This window comes from Odocoileus virginianus, chromosome 31 (assembly GCF_023699985.2).
Source record: "Odocoileus virginianus isolate 20LAN1187 ecotype Illinois chromosome 31, Ovbor_1.2, whole genome shotgun sequence".
Classification (NCBI taxonomy): Eukaryota; Metazoa; Chordata; class Mammalia; order Artiodactyla; family Cervidae; genus Odocoileus; species Odocoileus virginianus.
In genome coordinates, this window is record NC_069704.1 from 34,564,519 (window position 1) to 34,571,861 (window position 7,343).

General features: G+C 39.8%; 1 long non-coding RNA gene across 1 annotated transcript; it reads left to right on the top strand.

The window, feature by feature from the left end:
- The first annotated feature begins 14 nt into the window (after positions 1-14).
- Positions 15-5,205, top strand: LOC139032450 (uncharacterized). The gene is made up of 2 exons (XR_011485002.1): positions 15-100; positions 667-5,205. It is a non-coding gene; the product is annotated as an uncharacterized lncRNA (long non-coding RNA).
- The last annotated feature ends 2,138 nt before the right edge of the window (positions 5,206-7,343 follow it).

The window sequence follows — 7,343 nt, forward strand, 5'->3', positions numbered from 1 at the left end:
GTCCGCTGGAGGGCGGTGGCTCGGCCCCGGCTTGGTGGCCCGCTCCTATGAGCTGTGGGTTCGGGTGCCTGTGAGCGCTCCCCGTCAGCGCCTCAGCAAGGTTAGTGCCTGCCTGGAGGAGACAGTCTGGGAGGGGCCTCCTCGGCGGCTGCGGCCGCTCCCAGTTCCACCACCTTCCTGGGTAGGTCGGAATAATTCACTCAGCGGCCTGGGCTGGGGGTCGGCCTCTCCTGTCAAGGCCAGCTGCCCACTCGGGCCTCAGGTCACACGGTAGTTCAGTGTTTAGTTTTTTAAGGAACCTCCATACTGTTCTTCACAATGGCTGTATCAATTTACATTTCCACCAGAAGTTTGAGAGGGTTACCTCTTCTGCACACCCTCTCCAGCATTTATTGTTTGTAGATTTTTTGATAATTGCCTTTCTGGCAGTGTGAGGTGATACCTCATTGTTATTTTGTTTTGCATTTATCTAGTAATTAGTGATGTTGCACATCTTTTCATATATCTCTTGGCCATCTGTATGTCCTGTGTGACTTTAGAGAGATGTCTGTTTAGGTCTTCCACCCATATTTTGATTGGTTTGTTTTTTTGATATTGAGCTCCATGAGCTGTTTATTTTGGAGATTAACCTTTTGTCTGTTGCTTCTTTTTTGACCCACCTCCTAGAATAATGAAAGTAAAAGCAAAAATAAACAATTAGGACCCAAGTACATCATGAGAAACACTGGGCTGGATGAAGCACAAGCTGAAATCAAGATTGCTGGGAGAAATATCAATAACCTCAGATACACAGATGATACTACCCTTATGGCAGAAGGTGAAGAACCTCTTGATGAACGTGAAAGAGGAGAGTGAAAAACTTGGCTTAAAGCTCAACATTCAGAAAACTAAGATCATGGCATCCAGTTCCATCACTTCATGGCAAATAGATGGGGAAACAGTGGAAACAGTGTCAGACTTTATTTTGGGGGGCTCCAAAATCACTGCAGATGGTGATTGCAGCCATGAAATTAAAAGACGCTTACTCCTTGGCAGGAAAGTTATGACCAACCTAGATAGCATATTAAAAAGCAGAGACATTACTTTGCCAACAAAGGTTTGTGTAGTCAAGGCTGTGGTTTTTCCAGTAGCCATGTATGAATGTGACAGTTGGACTATAAAGAAAGCTGAGCACCGAAGAATTGATGCTTTTGAACTGTGGTGTTGGAGAAGACTCCTGAGAGTCCCTTGGACTGCAAGGAGATTCAACCAGTCCATCCTAAAGGAGATCAGTTCTGGGTGTTCATTGAAGAGACTAATGTTGAAGCTGAAACTCCAATACTTTGGCCACCTGATGCAAAGAGCTGACTCATTGGAAAAGACCCTGATGCTGGGAAAGATTGAGGGCAGGAAGAGAAGGGGACGACAGAGGATGAGATGGTTGGATGTCATCACCGACACAATGGACATGAGTTTGGGTGGACTCCGGGAGTTGGTGATAGACAGGGAGGCCTGGTGTGCTGTGGTTCGTGGGGTCGCAAAGAGTCGGACACGACTGAGCAACTGAACTGAACTAAATTTAAAGAATTTTTCACAACAAAGGAAACCAGAAACAAGGCAAAAATAAAGCTCTCAGAATGGGGGGAAATATTTGGAATAGTTCTTGATTGGCAACCTGAACATACTCCAGGTTCCCCAGGGGCCACTTTTGTAACCTGGTTTATATTTGAAAAGTAGACTATGTTTTCAGATGGCTCACTGCTAAGGCATGGGACATGCATGTCCCCTGAGATGCAGTGTGAAGCATACTGAGAGAATGTGATGGGTGAATGAGAAAACAAAGGTTTATTCATGTTGAATCAGAGATCTATTAGAATTCTTATGGCAGGAAGTCTGCAGATAAGTCATTTGAGGAGGATTTTTGGATGAAGTCAGTAAAGATCAAAGTGAAACAGAAAATCTATCTCACTCTCAGGACTATAAGTTTATTTTTTGAGGCAAGGTTTGAAATTTTATGATAGGCAGCCAGATCAAACACAGTAGCTAAAGAATCAGCTTTCTTACCATCTAAGATACTGTGATTGCAGCCATGAAATTAAAAGACGCTTACTCCTTGGAAGGAAAGTTATGACCAACCTAGATAGCATATTAAAAAGCAGAGACATTACTTTGCCAACAAAGGTCCATCTAGTCAAGGCTATGGTTTTTCCAGTGGTCATGTATGGATGTGAGAGTTGGACTATAAAGAAAGCTGAGTGCTGAAAAATTGATGCTTTTGAACTATGGTGTTGGAGAAGACTCTTGAGAGTCCCTTGGACTGCAAGGAAATCCAACCAGTCCATCCTAAAGGAGATCAGTCCTGGGTGTTCATTGGAAGGACTGATGCTGAAGCTGAAACTTCAGTACTTTGGCCACCTCATGCGAAGAGTTGACTCACTGGGAAAAACCCTGATGCTGGAAGAGATTGGGGGCAGGAGGAGAAGGGGACGACAGAGGATGAGATGGCTGGATGGCATCAGCGACTCGATGGACATGAGTTTGAGTAGACTTAGGGAGCTGGTGATGGACAGGGAGGCCTGGTGTGCTGCGATTCATGGGGTGGCAAAGAGTCAGACACGACTGAGCGGCTAAACTGAACTGACTGAAGATACTCTTACACAGTCCATTCACATTTAATGTTGTTATTGATATGGTTAGATTTATGTCTGCCATTTTGAATTTGTTTTCTCTATGTTTCATATCTTTTTTGCTCTTTTCCTCCTTACTGCCTTCTTTTGCATTAAGTGAATGTATTCTGAAATTGTTTACCTTAGACTGGGACTTGAACGCACATGGACGGGAATGAAACCCAGCCAAAACCCTGCTTGGGACTCTAATCCACATGGCTGGGACTCAAACCCAGCCAAAACCCATAGTACCTGGTTTCAGGACCTAATGAAGCTCAGGTTCTTGTCTTGAAAAATAGACAACAAGATGCCTTGATGTCTCACCGCAGAAAGAATTCAGTGAGAGACAAAGTGATAGGTAAGAAGTGGATTTATTTAGAGAGAAACACATTCCACAGACAGAGTGTAGGCCATTACAGAAGGTGAGTGTGGTGGCGAAAAGTGGCATGGTTAGTTTTTATGGGCTGAGTAATTTCATATGCTATTTTGGGGAAAGGATGGAGATTTCCAGGAATTGGGCCACTGCCCACTGCTTGGTCTTTTGACAGTGCCTTGGAACTGTCATGGAGCCTCTGAGTGTGTCCTTTAGCTTGCTGATTGAGGATCAAGGTCTAGTTGAAGTCAATTTGTCTTCCGTCTTGGACCCATTTGATTCTAATAAGTTTATGTTGTATCTATGTCATGCTTTCAAAAGTTGTGTGCTGTCCATTTCCCTCCTGTTACAATTCTAGTGTGAAATTTAATGATTTCTTTTGATGATCATACTAAGTAATAAGGTTTTGCGTGCATGTATGCTAAATTGCTTCAGTCCTGTCCAAATTTTTGCAACTCTATGAACTGTAGCCCGGCAGGCTCCTCTGTCCATGGGATTTTTATATACACTTAATTATTTCCTTAAGATAAATTCCTAGAAGTGGTATTAGTGAGTCCAAAAGTTGGCACATTTATAAGCCTTTGATATCCATAGCTACTTCCCCTTCTTAAGGAGTTGTCGCAGTTTACATTTCTACCAGCAAGGCCTTTATATGTTGTTGACTGACCCTAGGTATCAGTCTCATAGAGTTTAGCTTCATTTACATAGCTGGCTCTTATATAAATACTGGAATTTGAGCTGAAATCTATCAAGTTAAGGCTGATTTAATGTTCAGAATTGAAGATCAGCTATGGTATTTGGCACCTGTTATTTAATGGAGATTTTCTTGATGAATCTTTATAATGTATAGCTTTTTATCTCAGCTCCTACCATATCTTAGACAATCTCAGAATGAGAATGAGGACACAGACATATTATTGATCTACTTGACTAGCGCCTCAGCCAACCTTAACGTTGGAGAGATATAACAGTTGCTTTCTTCAAGCAAGACATTCTGAGTTTGAGCTCTAGATTTAGGCCTAAATTCCTAACACCTTTCCTTCCATAATGTGCAATCAAAATTTTTCTCCTAGTTCTTTATGATGATGGGATAGTTCTGTACCTTGATAGAAGTGATGGTTATACAGATTGGTATGTGATAAAGTGGCTTAGAACCATACACACACACACACACATTTTATCAGTGTCAGTTTACTGGTTTTCATATGTTACCATAATTGTGTAAAACATAACCATTGGGAGAAATTGGTGAAGGGTGCAGGGGACCTCTACTATCTTTGCAGTTTCCCATGAGTCTATAAGAATTTCACAATAGAAACTTTAGGAAAAAAATCTTTCTCTAAGAGTTAGCAGAGGAGCATTTTTTAATTAATTTTGCATAGATAATGCCTTTACATGGTTCCAAAAGTCTTGTTCTCTCCCTGCCACACCATTTCTATTGCTTCTATTATTTTCTTCTATACCTTTCTAGTATGTAATACTAGCAAATATGGATGTATAGTCTTACTTTTTCCAACTTCCCCGAACAAAGTGTATGTGTTAGTCTAGGTCCTCTGAAAAGCTGTTGCCAAGATGGAATTAAATGTAAGAATACTTCCCAGAATTGTATTTGTTGGGTCAAAGGGGAAAGGTATTTGTAATTTATAATATTTCTAAAATTGTTCTCCATAGGTATTGTAGCATTTTACACTCCCATCAGTGAAGTAAAAAATTACTGATTTCTCTTCAACTTACCAAAAATTTGTGCTGTCAAACTTTTGGATTTTATGAATATGAATTTGTGATGTGATTTTAATTTGCATTTATGTTATTTTATTTTAAATAAGTTTGAACATTTTTTCATATTTTTAAGTCATTGATACTTCTTTTTCTGTGGATTTTCTTTCCTTTGCTAATATTTCTACTCAATTGATAGGTACTCTTTATGTACAAAGGAGATTAGCCTTTGTAGGAAGAGTTGCAATTTTTTCAGGTTGTAGTTTGTCTTTTGGCTTTGTTTATGGTGTTAGGTCATTCAGAAGTTATTCTGTGTAGTAGAAGAAATTAATCCTTTATTTTATGATTTCATAGTCTTATTATTCTCTCTCTCCAATCCATGGCTGATTCATATCAATGTATGGCAAAAACCACTACAAGATTGTAAAGTAATTAGCCTCCAACTAATATAAATAAATGAAAAAAAAATTATTCCATGTGCTCTTCTAGTATTTTTATGTGTGAGCTTTCTATGAATGATTTTTAAAATTAAATTTTCCATTGATTTGAAGTTTATCAAGTATATGGTTCAAAGGTGTAAGTTCACATTTTTTTTGAGGTATAGTTGATTTACAATATTATACTAGTTTTAGGTATATAAGCTAGTGATTCAAAATTTTTATAGATTATACTCCATTTAAATTTGTTATAAAATATTGGTTATATTCCCTGTGCTTATCCTTGTAGCTTATTTATTTTATACATAGTAGTTTGTATCTCTTAATTCCATACCCCTACCTTGCCCCTCCCTGCTTCCCTCTCCCTATGGTAACCACTCATTTGTTCTCTATAAGTCTGTTTCTATTTTGTCATATACATTTATTTGTCTTATTTTTTAGATTCCATATATAAGTGATAACATACAGTATTTGTCTTTCTCTGTTTCACTAAGCATAATACCCTATGGGTCCATCCACATTGTTGCAACTGGAAAATTGTCATACTTTTTTTATAGCTAATGTTCCCTGGTATGTGTATGTACATATATGCATATACATATATAGTCACAGTTTTTTATCCATTCATCTATTGATGGACACTTAGGTTGCTTTTGTATCTTGGCTATTATAAATGATATGGCCATGAACACTGAGGTACATGTATATTTTCAAATTAGTGGTTTTGTTTTCTTTGGATATTTCTTTGGATAATTCCAAAAGTGGAATTACTGAATCATATGGTAGTTCTGTTTTTAGTTTTTTGAGGAACCTCCATACTGTTTTCCACAGTGGCTGTACCAATATACATTCCCTCCAACAGTGTATGAAAATTCTCTTTTCTCCACATCCTCACCAACATTTATCTGTGGTTTTTTGATGATAACCATTCTTTCAGATGTGAAGTGAACACTTTGGAAAGAATATCTATTCAGATCTTCTGCCCATTTTTTAATCAGGTGGTTTGTTTGTTTTGATATTGAGTTGTACGCACTATTTATATATTTTATATATTAACCCCTTATCAGTTATATCATTTGGAAATATTTTCTCTCACTCAGTAGATTTTCCTTTCATTTCATTGATGGTTTCCTTTGCAAAATGAATGACCTTTTCAAGTTCCTGTCACTGGGGACTCACTGAGTGGGCAGATGCTTCCCTCTAGTGCTTGTGTGCCCAGTCGTGTATGACTCTCTGCAACCCTGTGGACTGTGGACCCCTGGGCTCCTCTACCCATGGGATTGTTTCAGGCAAGGATACTGGAGTGGGTTGCCATGCCCTTCTTTAGGGAGGGGATCTTCCCAACCCGGGGATTGAACCTGCGTCTCCTGTGACTCCTGCATCACCAGTGGATTCTTTACCCACTGAGCCATCAGGGAACATCTCTGGCTGTCATTTACTGATACCTGCTACACTTCTGCATAGTGTAGCAACCTGCTGTGTGTGTGCTGATAATCTTGCTGCCTGACACTACTCTGAAGATTCCTGTCCAACTCCCTAGAAATCTTAGCTCTTTGGCACTAATAAAAATGTTTTTGTATAAAAACATTGCTTCTGAGTGGCAGCAACTATGCCACTCTGTCCGCAGCACCTGGGACAAAACACAGCATAACTCCTTTGTAAGGCTTATATTGAGGGACAAAAATCATAGCAGTGGCCTCTGTGAGGATTTTTCTTATGAGGCTATGAGATGACCCATGGTACATATTAATCAGTAACCTTGAAGTTTCCTAAAGAAATTCTATTATAGCAATAATTGAGGTGCTGTAGCATTATCGCTAAGAGTCGGACACCACTGAGCGACTTCACTTTCACTTTTCACTTTCACACATTGAAGAAGGAAATGGCAACCCACTCCAGTGTTCTTGCCTGGAGAATCCCAGGGACGGGGGAGCCTGGTGGGCTGCCGTCTATGGGGTCACACAGAGTCAGACACGACTGAAGCGACTTAGCAGCAGCAGCAGCATTATCATGGGAGAAGGAAATGGCAACCCACTCCAGTATTCTTGTCTGGAAAATCCCGTGGACATAGAAGCCTGATGGACTACAGTCCATGGCGTTGCAAAAGAATCAGACATGACTGAGCAACTAACACAAAGCATTATCATGGAAGCAGAATCTGACTTTAGTAAG